The sequence below is a fragment of the Myotis daubentonii genome, chromosome 2 (genome assembly GCF_963259705.1).
Source record: "Myotis daubentonii chromosome 2, mMyoDau2.1, whole genome shotgun sequence".
In the NCBI taxonomy this organism is placed as follows: Eukaryota; Metazoa; Chordata; class Mammalia; order Chiroptera; family Vespertilionidae; genus Myotis; species Myotis daubentonii.
Window position 1 is genome coordinate 114,499,995 of NC_081841.1, and position 21,705 is coordinate 114,521,699.

General features: G+C 45.3%; 1 long non-coding RNA gene and 1 pseudogene across 1 annotated transcript in view; both read right to left on the bottom strand.

The window, feature by feature from the left end:
- LOC132226303 (uncharacterized) overlaps positions 1-21,705 on the bottom strand; it is a 134,310-nt gene that overhangs the window by 19,948 nt on the left and 92,657 nt on the right. The gene's annotated exons all lie outside the window — the stretch shown is intronic.
- On the bottom strand, positions 10,971-13,410 carry LOC132225873 (pleckstrin homology domain-containing family G member 5-like; annotated as a pseudogene).

Below are 21,705 nucleotides of genomic sequence, written 5' to 3' on the forward strand. Positions count from 1 at the left end.
ACCAGGCTGTTTTGAGAACAGTGGCTTTGTAATACATCTTGATATCTGGTATTGAGATCCCACCTACTTTGTTCTTTTTCAGGATTGCTGCAGCTATTCGGGGTCTTTTTTTATTCCAGATGAATTTTTGGAGAGTTCGTTCTAGATCTCTGAAGTATGCTGTTGGTATTTTAATGGGAAGTGCGTTGAATTTATAGATTGCTTTGGGTAGTATGGACATTTTAATGATGTTGTTTCTACCAATCCATGAACACGGTATGTTCTTCCATCAGTTTATGTCTTCCTCTTTATCTTTTTTCAACGAACTGTAGTTTTCTGAATATAGGTCTTTTACCTCTTTAGTTAAGTTTATTCCTAGGTAGCTTAATTTTTTTGGTGCGATGGTAAATGGGATTGTTTTTATAATCTCTCTTTCTGAAAGTTCACTATTGGTGTATAGAAATGCCTCAGATTTCTTGGGGTTAATTTTGTATCCTGCTACATTGCCAAATTCATGTATTAAGTCTAGTAGCTTTTTGATGGAGTCTCTAGGGTTTTGTATGTATAATATCATGTCGTCTGCAAATAAGGACATTTTCACTTCCTCTTTTCCAATTTGGATGCCTTTTATTTCTTCTTCTTGCCGAATTGCAATGGCTAACACTTCCAGTACTATGTTGAACAGGAGTGGTGAGAGGGGGCATCCCTGTCTTGTTCCTGTTCTTAGGGGAAATGGTGTTAGTTTTTGTCCGTTGAGTATGATGCTAGCTGTGGGCCTGTCATATATGGCTTTTATTATGTTGAGGTATGATCCCTCTACTCCCACCTTACTGAGAGTTTTTATCAAAAATGGGTGTTGAATTTTGTCAAATGCTTTTTCTGCATCAATTGATATGACCATGTGGTTTTTTTCTTTCAATTTGTTTATGTGATGTATCACGTTTATTGATTTGCGGATATTGTACCATCCTTGCATCCCTGGGATAAATCCAACTTGGTCATGGTGTATGATCTTTCTGATGTACTGCTGGATCCGATTTGCTAAGATTTTGTTGAGGATTTTGGCATCTATGTTCATGAGGGATATTGGCCTGTAATTCTCTTTCATTGTGTTGTCTTTACCTGGTTTTGGTATTAGGGTGATGCTGGCTTCATAGAATGAGCTTGGAAGTGTTCCTTCCTCTTGAATTTTTTGTAGTAGTCTGAGGAGGATAGGTTTTAGTTCTTCCTTGAATGTTTGGTAAAAATCCCCTGTGAAGCCATCTGGTCCTGGGCTTTTGTTTGCTGGAAGCTTTTTGATGACTGCTTCAATTTCTTCCATAGTTATTGGCTTGTTGAGATTTTTAGATTCTTCCTGATTGAGTTTTGGAATGTTGTATTTTTCTAGGAATTTGTCCATTTCTTCAAGGTTGTCTAATTTGTTGGAGTAGAGCTGTCCATAGTATTTTTTAACAATCATTTGTATTTCTGTGGGGTCTGTTGTTATTTCGCCTCTATCGTTTCTGATTTTGTTTATTTGGGTCCTCTCTCTTTGCTTCTTGGTTAGTCTGGCTAGAGGTTTGTCAATCTTGTTTATCCTTTCAAAGAACCAGCTCTTGGTTTCATTGATTTTCTGTATTGTTTTTTTTTTTTTTTTGGTCTCTATGTCATTTATTTCTGCTCTAATCTTTATTATCTCCTTCCTTCCGCTCACTCTGGGGTTTTCTTGTTGCTCTCTTTCTAATTCTTTGAGTTGTAGAGTTAGCTGATTTACTACCATTTTTTCTTGTTTTTTGAGATAGGCCTGTAGAGCTATAAACTTCCCTCTCAGGACTGCTTTCATTGTGTCCCATAGGTTTTGGATTGTTGTGTTTTCATTGTCATTAGTTTCCAGGATGTTTTTAATTTCTTCTTTGATCTCACTGGTAACCCAATCAATATTTAATAGCATGCTATTCAGCTTCCAGGTGTTTGAGTATTTTGGGTTGTTTTTATTGTAGTTTATTTCTAATATTATGCCATCGTGGTCTGCGAAGATGCTTTTTATGATTTCAATCTTCTTGAATTTGGGGATACTTTGCTTGTGACCCAATATATGCTCTATTTTTGAATATGTGTCATGAGCACTTGAGTAGAATGTATATTCCGTGGCACTGGGGTGAAGTGTTCTGAATATGTCTATTAAGTCCATCTGATCTAGTGAGTCATTTAGGATTGCTGTATCTTTGCTGATTGTTTGTCTAGAGGACTTATCCAGTGCTGTCAGTGGTGTATTAAAGTCCCCTACTATGATTGTATTGTTGTTGATCTCTCCTTTGATATCTTCCAGGAGTTTTTTTATGAATTTGGGTGCTACTGCATTGGGTGCATATATGTTTACCAGGGTTATATCTTCTTGTTGTATTGATCCCTCTAGTATTATGAAGTGGCCTTCCTTATCTCTTGTTAAGGCCTTCACTTTGAGGTCTATTTTGTCCGATATAAGTATTGCTACCCCAGCTTTCTTTTCCTTTCCTTTTGTCTGAAAGATATTTTTCCATCCTTTCACTTTCAGTCTGTGTGAGTCCCTTCTAATGAGGTGGGTTTCTTGTAGACAGCAGATGTATGGGTCATGTTTTTTTATCCATTCAGCCACTCGATGTCTTTTTTTTGGAGCATTTAGTCCGTTTACGTTTAAAGTTACTATTGAAAGGTATTTGTTTGTAGCCATTTCTTTTTTGTGTGGCTGTTTTCTTTCTGAGCTTTTTATTTCTTGTTTTTGTACCAGTCCCTTTAGCATTCCTTGCATTGCTGGCTTGGTGGTGAGAAACTCCCTTAGCCTTTTTTTGTCTGTGAAGCTTCTTATTTCCCCTTCAAGTTTGAATGATAGCCTTGCTGGATAGAGTATTCTTGGATTCAGTCCTTTGCTTTGCATCACTTTGTAAATTTCTGTCCATTCTTTTCTGGCCTGATGTGTTTCTGTTGAGAAATCATTTGACAATCTAATGGGAGATCCCTTGTATGTAACTTTCCATCTCTCTCTTGCAGCCTGTAAGATTCTCTCTTTGTCCTGAACATTTGCCATGGTAATTATGATGTGTCTTGGTGTGGGTCTTTTCGGGTTCACCTTGTTTGGGACTCTCTGGGCTTGTGTGACTTTTTTCTTCCCCACCTCAGGGAAGTTTTCTGATATTATTTCTTCTAATAGGTTTTCTAATCCTTGTTGATCCCTCTGTTGTTCTGGTACCACTATTATTCATATGTTGTTTCGTTTCATGTTTTCCCAAAGCTCCCTTAGGCTCTCCTCCTGTCTTTTAATTTTTTTCTCCAATTGCTGTACATTTTGAGTGTGTTTTGCTTCTTTGTCTTCTAATTCACTAATTCGGTCCTCCTCTTCTCCTAGTCTACTGTTGATACTTTCAATGGAGTTTTTCATTGCAGCTATATCACTCTTCATTTCTTCTTGGGTCTTACTTAAGTTGTTGATTTTTTCATTTGTTTCTTCTAGCTTCTTCCATATGTTATTGATTCTTTCATGTGTTTCTTCTTGCTTCTTGCAGAGGTTGTCGATATTTTCTCCCATCCGGTTTATGCACTCTAGGACCCTTATTCTGAATTCTTTTTCTGTCATGTTGCATGCCTCTGTATTACTTAGCTGCTTTTCTGGAGAGTCCTCCTTCTCTTTCCTTTGGGGGTTTCTTTGTCTACCCATGTTTGATCTCACTGACATATCTAGACGTTGAGTTGTTCAGTGGTTGCTCCCTTGGTGGCAGTGACTCCTTGGTCTGTGGTTGCTCTTCGGGCGGTTGCGGTAGCAGCTGCTCTTCAGTTGGCAGCAGCTCCTCTGGTGGGTGGTGTTCACAGCTGTGGTGGCTCTTCTGGCTGGTGGGGCGAGGTTTCACGTACAGCTGCTGTTCCTCAGCAGAGGGTGTGGTGCTCAGGAGGTTGCTGTAGCTTGGATCTGCTGCGTTGATTTAAAGGCACAAAATACAACACAACAAGGCACCACGTACCAGGTAGTATACACAAATATATTCACGATATTAATAACCCCAAATAAAGGTGACCACCCAAATTAAGAGAATTAGGGGATAAGGAGGAAGGAAGGGAAAAAAGTAAAAGAGAAAAAAGTAAAGAAATGTACGGACCAAAAAAAGGAGTATAAAAATGAAATTGGGAAAAAGGAGGGGGGAAAATAAAAGCGAGAAAAGAAAAGAAAAGAAAAAAAAGAAAGAGAAAAAAGAAAAAAATAAAGAGCGAAAAGAGAGAATAAAGTGGAAGAGGGGAAGAGAGTTTTTATATGAGGAGAATACTCCTATAGAACAGCCATTAATCCCAACAAATTCCAGCAACAGCTCCCTGGAGATGAATGCAAACTAGAAACAACCAATAATATAACGATGAAAATAGAATGGAGAACATTAATCCCAAAATAAAATAAAGAGAAAATAAAATGCACTTTAAAAAATGGTAAAATGGTAGCAGTAATAATACTGGTTAAAAATAATAAGGTAGTAATTAAAAGGGTAAAATCAGGTATTGGAAAAAGAAGAAAAAAAAAGAGAAGAAAAAGAAGAAGAAGAAGAAGAAAAAATGGTTTCTTAGTTTAAAGTTGAAAAAAGAAAAAAAAAATTGCAGTAGTGAAGGTCCTTCGGTTCTTCTATTCTTCAGTGTGGCTCGCCTTAGACCTGCCAGGTATTCAGGAGAGTGTTGGGTTTCCCTGCGTTACACTGTTCTTCTGTGTTGTAAACCACAGTCCTTATTTTAAAGCAGGCCGCATTTTTTCCCCAGACTGCCTTATTTTGTGTTTAGCAAAGAGTCAGTTTGTGGGTCAGCCTCTGGCTGGCAGTGTTCTGGGGTTGGCCTCTGAGGCTATAGGGCCTCTCTGTCCAGTGGAAGTTCACTGCCCAGAGCTGGCTGTATAATAGTTAGTTACCGGCGCTGTGTTGTTGCTGGGATTGAAAAATCCCTCTATAGGCCAGACCCTGTTAACTCCCAGGGACTGATCAGGTTATTTTTAATCCTTGATCTCCTACAGGTTGGAATCTGGGTGTGGCTGTGCTCCTTGCCTGGGGGCTGGGGGGAGGAGTCTTACTCTCTGGAGAGAATGGCTGCCCCAGACCTGGGCTCAGGGGTGTCTCAGCACTCAATTCGCTGCCACCTCTCCCGGCCCCCATTCTCTCCTCAGTCTCTCCCCAGATTCCACTCCTCTGCACACTCTCCCTCTCTTCAGCACAGGTGAGTGTCTGTATCTGAAATGTCCCATGAACAGGATTCAGTGAAAACAAACAAACAAACGCCGGCCGTGGAAACGGGGAAGGCTTGGTTTCTGTAAGCTTCTTCTCATACTGGGACTGCATGGTCTGGTCAGCTCTTCAGGCTGCCCCCTTTAGGCTCAGTCCTCTGTGATCACAGAACCCAGCTCTCATTTCCCCTGGTGGTGCCAGGAATCCCAAGATTCTCCTTTCCCCCGTCAGGGGCTGTGCCTGTCCCAAGGGACGTGGCTGTCTGCCACCCGGTCTCCCTCTGACTCGACTCTGGGCTCAGAGGTCTGGAAAACTTTCCTGCCCAAAACCCTGGTTTTTTTACCTTTCCAGGGGAGTTCTGCTCTTCCCGGCTGCAAACCGTCTCACCAGCTGAGCAATTTCGCCAATTCGGTGTGGGTGCTATTAGTTTCAGCTGCTCACTCCATTTGCTCCTGGACACGACCTGGGACACGTCTGCCTATATCGCCGCCATCTTCCCTCCAATTTTTCTTTATTTTTTAATCATGATTTTAAGCCAGATGACTTTGGATTCTATGATATCAGATGCTTGGAATTTAATTAAGTTTGTTCTGTTTGAAGATTTAATTTTCATTATTCCTGATTCATATATTTTTGTTGTCTTCTGAACTGAATCTTTACCTCATTGAAGATTAATAGTATAAACCTTTGTTTAATTTTATTGACTCTTCTTTTGATAAATTACCTTTGAAAATGGGCTAAAGGACCAGTAGGAAATATGCTCTTTAGAAGTTCTTATCTTTCCTTTTACTGATGAATAGCAGAGTCATTATAAAGTCAAGACAACCCATTCTTTGCCTTTTTTCCCTTTGTTCAATAAAGTAAGATACAGAATGCAATAGAAATCTCTCAATAAATGCAATTTAAGAATTTCAAGTTTTCTTTTTAGAGAGTTATCCAAATACATAGTCTAGCTTATGTTTAAATCATCTTGGATTGAATTTCAACAATTGTCTGACAGCATTAATGAAACATGAATGAGGACATTAGGGGGCAAATAGGGCTTAAAGTAATTATTTTATTTACTAGAGGCCTGGTGCATAAAATTTGTGTACTGGGGGGGGGGGGTCCCTCAGCCCAGCCTGAACCCTCTCACAGTCTGGGAGCCCTTGAGGGATGTCCATAGCACTGCTGTGGAGGCGGGAGAGGCTCCCGCCACCACTGCTGCACTTGCCAGCCATGAGCCTGGCCTGCATTGAGCTTCTGGCCCCTGGTGGTCAGTGTGAGTCATAGCGACTGGTTGTTCTGCTGTTCAGTCAATTTGCATATTAGTCTTCTATTATATAGGATATCCAGGAGAAGACAAAGATCAATGGTATTTAAAAATAAATTAAGCAAGTAGTAGAAAACCCAAACAATTATTACTTGATGATGAAAGAAACATTTTCTTGTCCTGATAGATAACAGTTTATGATTTTCCATGTAAACAGGATTCATGTATCAAAGCTTCCTAATTTAACTGTAGTCATTGATCTGTTTAGGTTTAGTAGATTCTGAGATATAGTGCTATACTTTTCTACAAGATTTCATTGCTAGATATATAAATAAATTCTAGTCTAGTTCAAGAATTTAAAAATCTGTAGAAAATCTCCATCTATCTTTCATCAGTTTTCATTCTGACAAAATCTAGGAATATGCCCATGAGATAGATTGGTCCACAAGTACATTATATTACAATAGCACCAATTGAAAACAGAGTTGGGTCTAAAGTCTACTTTAAAAAACATTTAATCTCTGGGCAGAAATGTTATTTTTAAAAGAGTAAGCTAAAGAAAGGCAGGTCCAAGATGGCATCATAAAAGGACATGGAGCTTGCCCCCCTTCCATTAATAGACTAAATGTGCATATTTATTTATTTATTTATTTATTTATATTGAATTTATTGGGAGTGGCACTATTTAATAAAATTATTTAGGTTTCAGGTTTACAACTCTATAATACACCATCTGTGTATTGCATTTTGTGTACCTACTGTACAAAGTCAAATCTTCCTCTCACCATATATTTGAATCGCTGTATCCTTTACTACCCCCCACCAGCTTCCCTCATCAGACTGTTGTCTGTATCTATAAGGATTTTGTGTTGTTGTTTTTTCTCAATCCTTTCACCTATTTTACACACCCCTGTACCCTCCTCCCCTCTGACAGCTGCCAGTCTGTTCTCTATCTATACATCCTATCTAATAAAAGAGAAACATGGTAATTAGCCATACAGCCACTACCCTTCCTATTGGCTAATCAGTGAGATATGCAAATTAACTGCCAACCAAGATCGTGGCCGGAAGCCAGGCAGCTGACGCAAACAGGGAGGCTTGCTTGCTTCAGTGACTGAGGAAGCCAAGCTTCCCTGCCTGCCTTGCTGGCCTCTCAGCTGCACTCTAAGCAACATTGTAACAAATATAGAAGCTAAACAAAACCCTGGGCATCAGCCAGCAGGACCGCAACATTGTTTCAAATACAGAAGGTAAACAAAGGCCAGAAACATGCTTTCAGCAGCAGAGGTCTCAGAGTTGGAGCTGAGCCTCAGAGCTAAAGCTGGCCCAGAATAAAATAAAATGGAAAACAGAAGCGGTTGGGAGCTTCAGTCACCCGCCAGCCTGAAAACGGCCCTCAGGCCCTCACCCAGGCTGGCCAGGCACCCCAGTGGGGACCCCCACCCTGATCCAGGACACCCTTCAGGGCAAACCAGCCAGCCCCACCCATGCACCAGGCCTCTACCCTATATAGTAAAAGTGTAATACGCCTCCCAGCACTGGGATCAGCGGAGCCGAGAGGCCTCCCGGCACCAGGATCAGCATGACAGGGGGCAGCGACCAAACCCCTGATCGCCCTGTGGCTATGTGTGTGAAAGGGGGCGGGGCCACAACCTCCCTATCCACCCTGCTCTGTTCGTGACAGGGGGGAGCTCCTCAACCCCCTGATTGGCCCTGCTCTGTGTGTGACGGGGGGCGGGGGCTCCCCAACCCCCTGATCGCCCTGCAGCTCTGTGTGACAGGGTGCGGCACCCCAACCCCACCCCCCATCAGCCCTGCCCTGAGTGTGACAGTGGCGGCGCCCCAACCCAACCCCCTGATCCGCCGTGCTCTGTGTGTGACAGGGGGTGGTGCCCCAACTCCCCTATCGGCCCTGCTCTGTGAGTGACAGGGGGGAGCTCCTCAACTCCCTGATCAGCCCTGCTCTGTGCATGACAGGGGGGAGCTCCCCAACCCCCTGATCAACCCTGCTCTGTGTGTGACAGGGTACGGAGCCCCAACCCCCCTGATGGGCCCTGCTCTGTGCGTGACAGGGCGTGGCGCCACAACCTCCCTATCGACCCTGCCTTGAGTGTGACAGGTGGCAGTGCCCCAACCCCCCAATTGGCCCTACCCTGAGTTTGACTAAGGGTGGCATCACAACCTCCCGATCCACCCTACTCTGTGCATGACAGGGGGTGGCGCTCCAACTCCCCAATTGGCCCTGTTCTGAGCCTGACCAGGGGCTGCACCTAGGGATTGGGCCTGCCCTCTGCCACCCGGGAGTAGGCCTAAGCCAACAGGTAATTATCTCCCGAGCGGTCCCAGACTGCGAGAGGGCACAGGCCGGGCTGATAGACCCCCTCTTCCCCCCCGAGTGCACAAATTTTTTGCACTGGGCCTCTAGTCTATTTATATTTTGTTAGTTTATTTTGTTCATTGGATTCTACATATGAGGGAATTCATATTATACTTGTCTTTATATGTCTGGCTTATTTCACTTAACATAATTCTCTCTAGGTCTATTTATGTTGTTGCAAAGAATAAGATTTCCTTCTTTTTTATGGCAAAGTAGTATTCCATTGTGTAAATATAGCAAAACTTATTTATCCACTCATCTACTGATGGATTCATGGGCTGCTTCCAAGTCTTGGTTATTGGAAATAGCACTGCAATGAACATAGAGGTGCATATATTCTTTCAAATTAGAATTTCAGGTTTCTTTGGATATATTCCCAGAAATGGAATTGCTGGATCATAAGGCAATTTCATTTTTAATATTATGAGGTAACTCCATACTGCTTTCTACTGTGCTCTATTGCATTCTGACCAATAGTGTACGAGGGTGCCAGAAGCCAGTCCATCCTTGCTGCTTGACACAGTCGCTGCAGGGAAGAAACATCTGCACAGCATATGTTTCAAGGGACCTGGCGTAAACACCTTATAAGATATAAGGCATACTGTTCTTAATATGTTTGTTCCCCTTCTTAGCGCTATGTTCTTTAACCAAGGTCACCTCTCTGAGAAAGATTGTTTCCCCAGGTGGGGATTTTTCCCTGGAGTTAGGGATTAACAGGACTAAGGAAGGGAATAAATTAGTAAAACCTGTGGGGAGCTGATATAGGGTTAAGCCTCGGACTGACCTGTTGGTAAAGTCACAAACAATTCCCAGTTTAGAGGGCACAGTCCTCTTAGCATATTTAGGCTTGACCTTATGAGGCTCTCTAGATCTTATCTGGGAGCTAATGGGCTGAGGGAAGTGCAGGAAGTGGCCAAAACAAGTGAAACTCGCAAGAACTGTGTAACTATGGAAACCACTACCTTGTTTACCTCTCACTATAAAATAAAGGCTCAGCTTTCCTTTGGATCTTTTTCTGTGGCCTCAGCCAGGCACAGGGAAGATCCACGGAGACTAAAGAGAGCTATGCTGATCATCTGAACACTGTCTCCGTATAAATCGTTCTTCGCCAACTCCATCCACACCTTTGGGAACCCCTGGACCTGATGGGGCTGGCCCCCAACACGAGGGTTTCTTTTCTCCACATTCTCAGTAACACTCATAGTTGTTTTATTAACAATAGCCATCTGAGAGCTGTGAAATGATATCTTATTGTGGTTTTAGCTTGCATTTCTCTGATGACTAGTGATGTTAACCATCTTTTCATTTGTCTATTGGGCATGTGTATGTCCTCTTTGGATAAGTGTCTATTCAGGTACTTTGCCCATTTTTTAATTAGGTTGTTTTTTAGTGTTGAGTTGTATAAGTTATGTTTGTGTGTGTGTGTGTTTACAAATTTTAGATATTAACACCTTATAAGATATATCATTGGCAAATATGTTCTTGCATTCAGTGAGTTGCTGTTTTTCATATTGTTTTTTTTTTGTTTTTTTTGTTGTTTTTGTTTTTGCTGTGCAAAAACTTTTTAGCTAAATGTAGTCCCATTTGTTTATTTTTTCTTTTGTTTCACTTACCCTAGGTGGTATTGCTAAGAGAAATGTTTGCAATTTTATTACTCATGTTTTCTTCTAGAATTTTTATTTTTTGGACCAAACATATAAGACTTTCACCCATTTTGAGTTTATTCTTGTATGGTGTAAGAAGGTGGTCTAGTTTCATTTTTTTTGCTCGTATCTATCCAATTTTCCAACACCATTTATTAAATAGACTTTTTTTTACCCCATTTTGTGTTCTTGCCTCCTTTGTCAAATATTAATTGACAATATAGCACAGGTTTATTTCTGGGATTTCTGTTCTGTTCCATTGATATATGTGTCTGCTTTTATACTAGTTACCATGCTGTTTTGATTACTATGGCTTTGTAGTATAGTTTTATAATAGGTTGTATGATACCTCCAACTTGCTCTCCTTTCTCAAGATTTCTTTGGCTATTCAGGGTCTTCTATGCTTCTGTATAATTTTTTTGGAATATTTGTTCTAGCTCTGAGATACCATATATTTCTGTGTATAAGATGCTATTTTTTTTCTAAAATCATTAGACTGAAAATTGATGGGCATCTTATACACGGAAGTCAGCTGAGGAGGTGGCCACGCGGGTGCGTAGCTGCCCATACCTTGTCAAAAGGCTTTCTCCAATCACGAGCCTTACTGTTACTGACTTCAGCTGATGCATAATTGGAGGTGGAGGTGGAGAGTGCACAGAGAGGAGAGTGGACTTGAGCAGGTGGGGCAGGGGGGCAGCAGCTGGACAGGGGTGTGATAGCGGAGGCGGGGCGAGGGCAGGGGTGAAGGGGCCTGTGGTAAATCTAGGGGCCAGGGTGCTGGCTCCACCACAGGGGCTGGGGTCTCAAAGTCTTACAAGAAGGTTGGGGAGAGGTTGCTGTAGGCGGAATCCATGGAGCAGGAGCTGCCCTTCCCGGGGCCCAGGGCCAGCAGTTCGCTGGTCAGTGTGACAGATGAGGCGGTGGTACTGAGGGACATCTCCTCCGACTGGGAGCTGAAGGGGCTGCCCTCGAACTTGGGAGAGGAGAGCTGCTGGGGTCCAACCCCAGCAGGTCCAGGGGTCCCCAAAGGTGTGGACGGAGTCGATGAAGAATGAATGACACAGAGGCTGCGTTCAGTTGATCATCATGGCCAGGTTCTCTTGTCAGGGTCTCCAGCCAAGTTCTAGCCAGGTTCTCCAGCCAGGTTCGGTCTAGGTCTAGGATCTCCAGCCAGGTTCTGTTGCTAGGTTCTCCAGACTGGTTCTGTCCAGGTTCTCCAGCCATGTTCGGTCACCAGGTTCTGTAGCCAGGTTCTTCAGCCAGGTTCTATCCAGGTTCTCCTGCCATGTTCTGTCTAGGTTCTCTAGCCAAGTTCTGTAGCCAGGTTCTGTCCAGAATCTTTTGTCATGTTCTCTTCCTAGGTTCTGTCTCTAGGTTCTTTCTCTAAGTTCTGTATCCTGTTGTCTTGTTACATCTGTATTTATACCAGTTGATTCCAATCCTATCAATTTCTATTCCAAAAGTTAGGGCGTTTCTTATCTCCATTCCAGGGAGTAAAGATTATGTAGCTTAAGCGTGATTGTTTGTAGTTAAAGTGATTAACTACCCGCCTGGCACTTAGTTAAGGGGTCTTATTCCCTCCCTAACTTTAGGGGAAAATCCCTACCTGGGGAAACAACCTTTCTCAGAGAGGTGACCTTGGTTAAAACACATAGCGCCAAGAAAGTGAGCAAACATATTAAGAACAGTATGCTATATACGCCAGGTCCCTTGAAACATATGCTGTGCAGATGTTTCTTTCCTGCAGCGACTGTCAAGCAGCAAGGATGGACTGGGTCCCGGCAGAGAGCATCTCCCCCGGCTCCAGCACCATCATGGCCAGGGTCTCCGTGGAGCCGCCCAAGGCGCAGTGCTCAGGAGTCCAGGCTGTTGCTGCTTTTGCGCAGGATGGTGGGGGAGCTGGCGGCGGAAGTGCTACTCTCCCCACCCTCCTCTTCCTCTTCCTCCTCCAGGCTCTGCAGGTGCTGCTGGCTGCCTGCGTGGTCCTGCGCATGCAGCTGCACAACTGGTTCTGGGCATTGTAAATGGAGTTCACCCAGCCCCGGCACAGAGCCTGCCCGCTGGCCTGGAACATGTAGGCCCCCACGGCGCTGTGGAACTCGTTCAGGTAGATGAGGAGGAAGGAGCCAGGGTCCCGCAGCTCCGGCACACGATCTTGTCCACCAGCAGTGGTGGCCTGATGACCTTGGTCCTCTCAGCCTTCTTCACTGCCTTGGTCACTAAGAGCAGGTCCGTGAAGAGGAAGCAGTACACATCCATCTTGCTGTGCTTTCCCTCCTTCATCCTCAGGCTGCCCTCCAACAGCAGCTGACGCGTCTCCTCTGGGGAGGCACCTGGGATGGGAACGGTCAGGTCCAGGTGCAGAAATTCCTTCAGGAGCTTGTCCACCTCATGGTTGCTACCCTCCACCACCTTGTAGGCATCCATGCGGCTCACCACGGCCGCCAGCTGCTGCTGCATGCACGCATTCACGTGGTGGAAGAAGCGCTCCACGGAGCTGATCATGGTGATGACGGCCTCCTTGGCACGCTGCTCGTCCGTCTTCCTCAGCACCGACTTGAGCAGCAGCAGGTACTTGGTGAGCCGATGGTGGGGCTTGGCAAGCATGTCGCTCAGCTTCAGCCGCTGGCATTGCTGATGCTTCTGGCCCACATCACCTAGGCCGGGAAGAGGTTGTTGTCGCGCAGCAGGCTGCGCGTGTACTCCATGCAGCCCTCCTCCTCCATGCAGTACCGGATGTAGGGCTTGAAGAGGGACCGAACATCTCGAAGCCTTTGAGGAGGTCCCGGGCTGCAGCAGCGCCTGCATGCACAGTGCCTTTTCCACCATCGGCGCCATCACGCTGCCCCACAGCCCGCGGTGCAGACATGTGATCTTGGGGATGTTGCTGAACAGGAGCAGGGCATGCAGGTGTCCAGACTCCTCCCCTTCACCCAGGAGTCCCCGCCTCTCCATTCACCCCCTCAGCCAGCGGGGAGCCCCCTCGGTGGGTCCACTGCTCTGGGCGCTGGGGGGGTGGAGACCGCAGAGGGCAAGGCCCTGAAGCAGGAGGAGGCCGCGGAAGGTAGGCGAGGAACCCAGGACGCATTGCGCCCCTGCCACCACCCAGCATCCCACTGGGGCCTGCACCCAGGAGTGCCATGGCCGCGGCAGGGCCACCGGATGGGCTTGGAGATGAGTCCTCCACGCACAATCCCAGCAGCCTGCCTGGTGTAGGCAGGGATTTGGGTCACCTTGAGGGAGGCTCCTGCCTTTCTCTGCTCCTCTCCTGGTGGAGCGGCAGGACTCCAGCACTGAGGTCAGAGGAGCCGCCTTCCAGCCCCCAGGCACTTCTCGGAGTTGGAAGTTGCGCCATTTGCCTCCGCCTAGGACTGGAACTCTGCACCCCCAGGGTGCATAAACACACAGGGCTTCCATCAGGCTTCCCTGATCCTGGGGCATGAGGCCTCTCCGCTCCACTGATCTGGGACAGGAGGCCTTGCGGCTCCACTGATTCCGGTGCCGGGAGGCCTCTGCTCAGCTCATTCCAGGGCCCTGAGGCCTTGTGGCACCGCTGATCCTGGGGCCCTGAGGCCTTGCTGCTCTGAGGCTTTGGGGATGTTTGGCTTCACTCCACCGCTTGGAGCCTGGGTATGCAAATTAACCGCCATCTTTTAGCTTCTATAATTGAAACATTGTATCTTTTGTAGCTGTTGCTTCAGGAGCTCAGAGCCCAGTGGCAGGCAGCGGCAGGCAGCGGCAGGCAGGGAAGCTTGGCTTCCTCCATCGCCAGGGCAACCAAGCCTCCTCTTCCTTCAGCTGCCTGGCTGCCGGCCATCTTGGTTGGCAGTTAATTTGCATATCGCCCTGATTAGCCAATGGGAAGGGTAGTGCAGTTATGGTTAATTACCATGTTTGTCTATTATTAGATAGGACTAGAGGCCCGGTGCACAAAAATTTGTGCACTTGGGAGTAGGGGGCCCCTCAGCCTGGCCTGTGCCCTCTCGCAGTCTGGGACCCCTCAGGGGTGACCACTTGCTGGCTTAGGCCTGCTCCCCGGGGGATTGGGCCTAAGCTGGCAATCAGACATCCCTCTGGCAGCCTGGCAGCGCTCGGGGGATGCCCACTTGCCAGCAGGCAGCAGACCTAAGCTGCAGTCAGACATCCTTAGCACTGCTGAGGAGGCAGGAGAGGCTCCCACCACCACTGCTGTACTGGAAGCCATCAGCCTGGCTTGTGGCTGAGCAGAGCTCCCCCCTGTGAGAGTGCACTGACCACCAGGGGGCAGCTCCTGCATTGAGCGTCTTCCCCCTGGTGATCAGTGTGTGTCATAGTGACCACTCATTCCCAGTCTTTCTGCTGTTAGGGTCAGTTTGCATATTACCCATTTACTATATAGGATAGATGCCTGGTGCATGGGTGGGGGCTGGCTGGTTTGCCCTGAAGGGTGATCCGGATAAGGGTGGGGGTCCCGCTTGGGTACCTGGCCAGCCTGGATGATGGGCTGATGGCTGTTTGCAGCTGGTCACACCCCCTTCAGGTCACACCCCCACTGGGGTTCCTGGCCAGTCTGGATGAGAGGCTGAGGGCCATTTTCAGGCTGGCGGGTGACTGAAGCTCCCAGCCTCTTTTTCTTTTTCTTTTTTTTTATTCTGAGATTTATTTACCTTCTATAGCTGTCACTGGAGCTGAGAGCCGGCTCCAGCTCTGAGGCCGTGGCTGGCTAAAAGCAGGTACCTGGGGTTTGTTTAGCTTCTATAATTGAAACACTGTTGCATCTGGAGCTCAGAGCTGGGCCGCAGCAGGCGGGAACCTTGGCTTCCTCCATCACTGGAGCAAGCAAGCCTCATGTTCACTTCAGCTGCCTGGCTGCCGGCCGCCATATTTGTTGGCAGTTAATTTGCATATCCTGCTGATTAGCCAATGGGAAGCGAAGTAGAGGTATGGTTAATTACCATGTTTTTCTATTATTAGATAGGATAATCATTTGAATACAGGTCATTTACATTTTTGGTTAAATTTATTTTGGGTATTTCACTTTTTTTTTCTTTTTGGGGAACTGGCCCGGGCTTTGGCTGCCTTTCGTCCTCACACAGCTGAGGCCCTATTGATCCCCCGCCGTGGCCCCTCGGTGGGTAGGCCCACGGACAACCCTCTGCCACCACCACCACCACCACCCCTGGGAAGGGGGCACTCACAAAGGGAAGAGAGGCCACGGGTGGGGTGGGGTTCCCAGGGGCTGCGAGGCCTCAGAGGTTCGTGGGTGCCTAGCGCTCTCAGCCCACAAAGGGTGCAGGCAGGCAGGACCCCTCCTCTCTCCTCAGGAAGGTGGCGGCACCAACTCACTCTCTTGGCCACCCTCCCTCTCGTTCTCTGAGCCCTGAAGCCACAGAGGCCAGCCGCTGCCCAGGTTCCCCACCCTTCCCCAACACCACTCCCCTCCTCCCAATAGTCATCCCAGTCGCAGGTATTTCACTTTTTGAAGCAATTGTGAATGGGATTATTTTCTTAGTTTCTCTTTCCTTTTTTATTTAATTTTTTTCTTTATTGATTAAGGTATTACATATGTGTCCTTATTCCCCCCATTACGCCCCCCCCACCTCCACAACTCATGCCCTCACCCTCTGTTGTCTCTGTCCATTGGTTAGGCTTATATGCATGCATACAACCAATTGATGGTTGATCTCTCCCCCTTGTCCTCCCCCTTCCCTACCTTCCCTCTAAGGGGGGTCTGATTGATGCTTCTCTGGATCTGTTTTTGTTCATCAGTTTATGCTGTTCATTATATTCCATAAATGAGTGAGATAATGATAGTTCGTTGTTCTATATAATAAAGAGATAATATGCAAATTGACTGTCATGCCCTCACACAAGATGGCTGCCCCCATGTGGTCACAAGATGGCCATCACAAGATGGCCAGCAGGGGAGGGCAGTTGGGGGGGGCAGGCCTGCAGGGGAGGGCAGTTGAGGGGGACCGGGCTGGCAGGGGAGGGCAGTTGTGGGCAACCAGGCTGGCAGGGGAGGGCAGTTGGGGGCAATCAGGCCAGCAGGGAGCAGTTAGGCATTTATCAGGCTAGCAGTGGAGTGGTTAGGGAGTGATCAGGCTGGCAGGCAAAAGTGGTTAGGGGCAATCAGGCAGGTAGGCAGGCAAGTGGTTGGGAGCCAGCAGTCCCAGATTGTGAGAGGGATGTCCAACTGCCGGTTTAGGCCCAGGTTTAGGCAGTTGTACATTCCCCGAGGGGTCCCAGATTGGAGAGGGTGCAGGCTGGGCTGAGGGTCACCCCCCTCCCAGTGAATGAATTTTGTGCACCAGCCCTCTAGTTGGTGTATAAAACGCAGCTTATTTCTGGATAAACTTTTTATCGTGCTACTTTACTGAATTCATTGATTTCTAGTAGTTTTTAATGGAATCTTAAGGGTTTTCTCTATACAGTGTCATGTCATCTAAAAATATAATAGTTTTACCTCTTCACTTCCTATTTCGATGACTTTTATTTCTTCTTTTTGATTGATTGCTATAGTTAGAACTTCTAGTACTATGTTGAATAAGAGTGGTAAAATTGGACATCCCTGTTTTGTTCCTGAACCAGGGGAAATACTTTTCATTTTTGCATTAATGCTGGCTGTGGGTTTTTCATCTATGGCCTTTAATATGTTGAGGTATGTTCCCTCTATTTCTACTTTGCTGAGAGTTTTTATCATAAATTGGATTTCATCAAATGCTTTCTCTGCACCAATTGATGTGATTACATCCTTTTATCCTTATTTTGTTTATGTGACATATCACATTAATTGATTTGTGGGTATTGTAATAAATTTGAGACCTAGCAATAAATTCCACTTGATCATGGTTTATGACCTTTTAAATGTATTATTGAATTCAGATTGCTAATATTTTGTTGGGAATTTTGGCCTATATTTTTTCTTCTCTGTAATGTCTTTATCTGGTTTTAGAATTAGGTTAATGTTGGCCTCGTAAAATAAGCTGGAAGTATTCTCCCTTTTTGAAATTTTTGTAATAATTTGGGAAGGATAGGTGTGTGTTCTTCTTTTAACGTTTGGTAAAATTCATCTGTGAAGCCATCTTGTCCAGGACATTTGTTTGTTTGGAGGTTTATTTAAAAAAAATTTCTGCTTCAATTTCACCAGTTGTAATCTGTCTACTCAAAGTTTCAGATTCTTCCTCACTTAATTTTGGAAGATTGAATGTTTCTAGGAATTTATCAATTTCTTCCAGATTGTGCAATTTATTGGCATATAGTTTTGTAATATTTTCTTGCAATCTTTTGCATTTCTTTGGTGTCAGTTGTTATTTTCTTCTTTCATGACTGATTTTATGTATTTAGGTCCTCTCTCTTTTTTTCTTGGTTAGTATGATTAAAGGTTTGCCAATCTTGTTTATCTTTAGAAAGAACCACTGCTCGGTTTCATTGATCCTTTATATTGGATTTTTAGAGTCAGTTTTGTTTATATCTGCTCTGATCTTTATTATTTTTGTAAGGTTCGCGGTGCAGGAGATAAGGTCAGAGAGCCAGGCAAGTCAAAAAAGAGGAACTTTAATCTGCTCTCCCAGGCAAGGTTCATGGGTCCAAGGGCACGGCCAGTGAAGTCTCGCCAAAAGGGAGTGGAGGTACTTTTTTTATACAGCTGTTCAGTGGGGGCATGGGAGCATGAGCTGTGGGAGTTTCTGACGCAGGCAGGCTATTCCAGGAAGGAACCAGTATCTACGTCACCATTTGCCTGGTGCACTGGTCTGTTATGGGTTCCAGAAAGGGACGAATATCTGCGTCACCATCTGCCTTGCGGTTGCATGCATCGGCTCCTGGACTTCCCTTCGACCTAACAATTTTCTTCCTTATACTCACTTTAGGCTTTGTTTGTTGTTCTTTTTCAAGTTCCTTTAGTGTAAAGTTGGATTGTTTATTTGAGAATTTTCTTGTGTTGTTTTGTTTTGTTTCGAGATAGTTCTGTAATGCTATAAATTTTCCTCTCATGAATGCTTTTGCAGTGCCCCATAGATTTCGGGTTGTTGTGTTCTCATTTTCATTTGTTTTAAGGTATCTTTTTATTTCTTCCTTTATTACATTGTTAGCTCATTCATTGTTTAGTAACATGTTATTTAGCCTTCATGTCTTTGGGTGTTTTTTTAGGTTATTCTGGTGATTGATTTCTAGTTTTATATTATTACTAGAGGCCTGGTGCACAAAAATTTGTGCACTCGGGGGGTCCCTCAGCCCGGCCAGTGCCCTCTCAGTATGGGATCCCTAGGGGGATGACCAACTGCTGGCTTAGGCCCGCTCCCTGGGGGATTGGGCCTAAGATGGTAGTGAGACATCCCTCTGGCAGCCCGGGAGCCCTTGGGGGATGTCCACTTGCCAGTGGGGAGCAGGCCTAAGCTGCAGTCAGACATCCTTAGCGCTGCTGAGGAGGCAGGAGAGGTTCCTGCCACCACCGCTGTACTGGCAGCCATTACCCTGGCTTATGGCTGAGCAGAGCTCCCCCTGTGGGAATGCACTGACCACCAGGGGGCAGCTCCTGAATTGAGCATCTGCCCCTTGGTAGTCAGTGTGTGTCATAGTGACCAGTCATTCGCAGTTGTTCTGCTGTTAGGGTCAATTTGCATATAACCCTTTTATTATATAGGAGTGCCTGGCCAGCCTGGGTGAGGGGCTGATGGCTGTTTGCAGGCTGGCCACAATCCCTTCGGGGTGGGGGTCACTGCTGGGGTGCCTGGCCAGCCTGGGTGAGGGGCTAATGGCTGTTTTCAGGCTGGCTAAAGCCCCTTCAGGGTGGGGGTCCCCACTGGGGTGCCTGGACATCCTGGGTAAGGGGCTGAGTGCCGTTTTCAGGCTGGCCACAGCCCCTTCAGGGTGGGAGTCCCCCCTGGGGTGCCTGGTCAGTCTGGGTGAGGGGCTGAGGGCCGTTTTCAGGCTTGCTAAACCCCCAGCGGGGACCCTCACCCCATGAGGGTGTGGCCAACCTGGGTGAGGGGCTGATGGCTGTTTGCAGGCTGGCCATGGTCCCCAGCCACCCAACCTCCCAGTGGAGGCTGGCTGGAAGCAGTTATCTGGGATTTATTTGTCTTCTATAATTGAAACTTTGTTTCCATGAGTGGAGGCCACAGCTGGCTCAGGGCAGGCGGGAAGCTTGGCTTCCTCTATCGCCCAGGCAACCAAGCCTCCTGCTTGCTCCAGCTCTGTGGATGCCTCCATCTTGGTTGGGTTAATTTGCATAGAGTCACTCTGATTGGCCGGTGGGCGTGGCTTAGGGTGCAGTAAAGGTACAGTCAATTAGCATCTTTGTCTTTTATTAGTGTAGATACCATAAGGTTAAAGAAGATGCTTGATATAACTTCAATCTTCTTAAATTTATTGAAACTTGTTTTGTTTCCTAAACATATGGTTTATCCTAGAAAAAAAAAAGTGCATGTGCTCTTGAAAAGAATGTATATTCTTTTTCTCTGGGGTGAAATGCTCTAAAGAGATTCATTAAATTCTTTTGACCTAGTGTGACATTTAAGGCCACCATTTTCTTGTTGATTTTCTTTCTGGAAGATCTGTCCATTGATGTCATTGGGAACTTAAAATCCCCTACTATGTTGGTTTTACTGTCAATATCTCCCGTTATTTCCATTGAGATTTGGTTTATATATTTAGGGGCTCTTATACTGGGTGCATAAATGTTTACAAGGGTAATATCTTCTTGCTGCAGTGCTCCCTTTATTAGATAGTATCCTTCTTTTTCTCTTGCTATAGTCCTTTTTTTAAAGTCTATTTTATAAGATAAAATTATTACTATCCCAGCTTTTTTTCCTTTCCATTTGCATAAAATATTTTTCTCCATCCCTTTACTTTTAGTCTCTGTGTATCTTTCTTTCTGAGGTAGGTCTCTTGTAGACAGCATATATATGGGTCTTTTATTTTATCCATTCAGCAATCCTGTCTTTTGTTTGGAACACTTAAGCCATTTACATTTAAAGTGAATATTTATAGGTAATCAATATATTTTTTTGTAATGCTGGTTTGGTGGTAACAAATTCCTTTTGCTTTTTCTTGTTTCAAAGCTCTCTATTTACCCATCATTTTAAATAAGAGCCTTACTGGGTAAAGTAGTCTTCATTGTAGGCCCTTGCTTTAATTACTTTGAATATTTCATGCCAATCCCTTCTGGCCAGAAGAATTTCTGCTGAGAAATCAGCTGACAGTCTTATGGAATCTCATAGGAAAGGGGGAAGGGCAGAAAGAGATTAACCAATGCATACTAGAGGCCTGGTGGGGTCCCTTGGCCTGGCCTGCAGGAATTGGGCTGAAACTGGCAGTCCGACATCTCCCGAGGTGTCCTGGATTGCAAGAGGATGCAGGCCAGGCCAAGGACCCCCACAGGTGCATGAATCCATGCAACAGGCCTCCAGTATAATAGTAAAAGGGTCAATCACTATGTTGTACACCTGAAACTAATGTGATCTTGTATTCCAACTATACCTTTAAAAACAGTAGATTAAATTATGGTATCTGGAAGAGAACTCAGACAATTTTCAAAAAATCAGTAAAAGTAGCAGTAACTATTTTTTTAATTAAATCTTTATTGTTCAGATTATTACAGTTGTTCCTCTTCCCCCCCCCATAGCTCCCCTCCCACCCCCTGTCCTTAGCATCCCCCCCGCCCACTGTCCTCATCCATAGGTGTACGAATTTTGTCCAGTCTCTTCCCGCACCCCCACACCCCTTTCCCCCTCGAGAATAGTCAGTCCTCTCCCTTTCTATTTCCCTTATTCTATTATAATCACCAGTTTATTCTGTTCATCAGATTATTTATTCACTTGATTTTTAGATTCACTTGTTGATAGATGTGTATTTGTTGTTCATAATTTGTATCTTTACCTTTTTCTTCTTCTTCCTCTTCTTAAAGGATACCTTTCAGCATTTCATATAATATTGGTTTGGTGGTGATGAACTCCTTTAGCTTTTTCTTATCTGTGAAGCTCTTTATCTGACCTTCAATTCTGAATGATAGCTTTGCTGGGTAAAGTAATCTTGGTTGTAGGTTCTTGCTATTCATCACTTTGAATATTTCTTGCCACTCCCTTATGGCTCACAAACTTTCTGTTGAGAAATCAGCTGACAGTTGTATGGGTACTCCCTTGTAGGTAACTGACTGTTTTCCTCTTGCTGCTTTTAAAATTCTCTCTTTGTCTTTTGCTCTTGGCATTTTAATTATGATGTGTCTTGGTGTGGTCCTCTTTTAATTCCTTTTGTTTGGGGTTCTCTGCG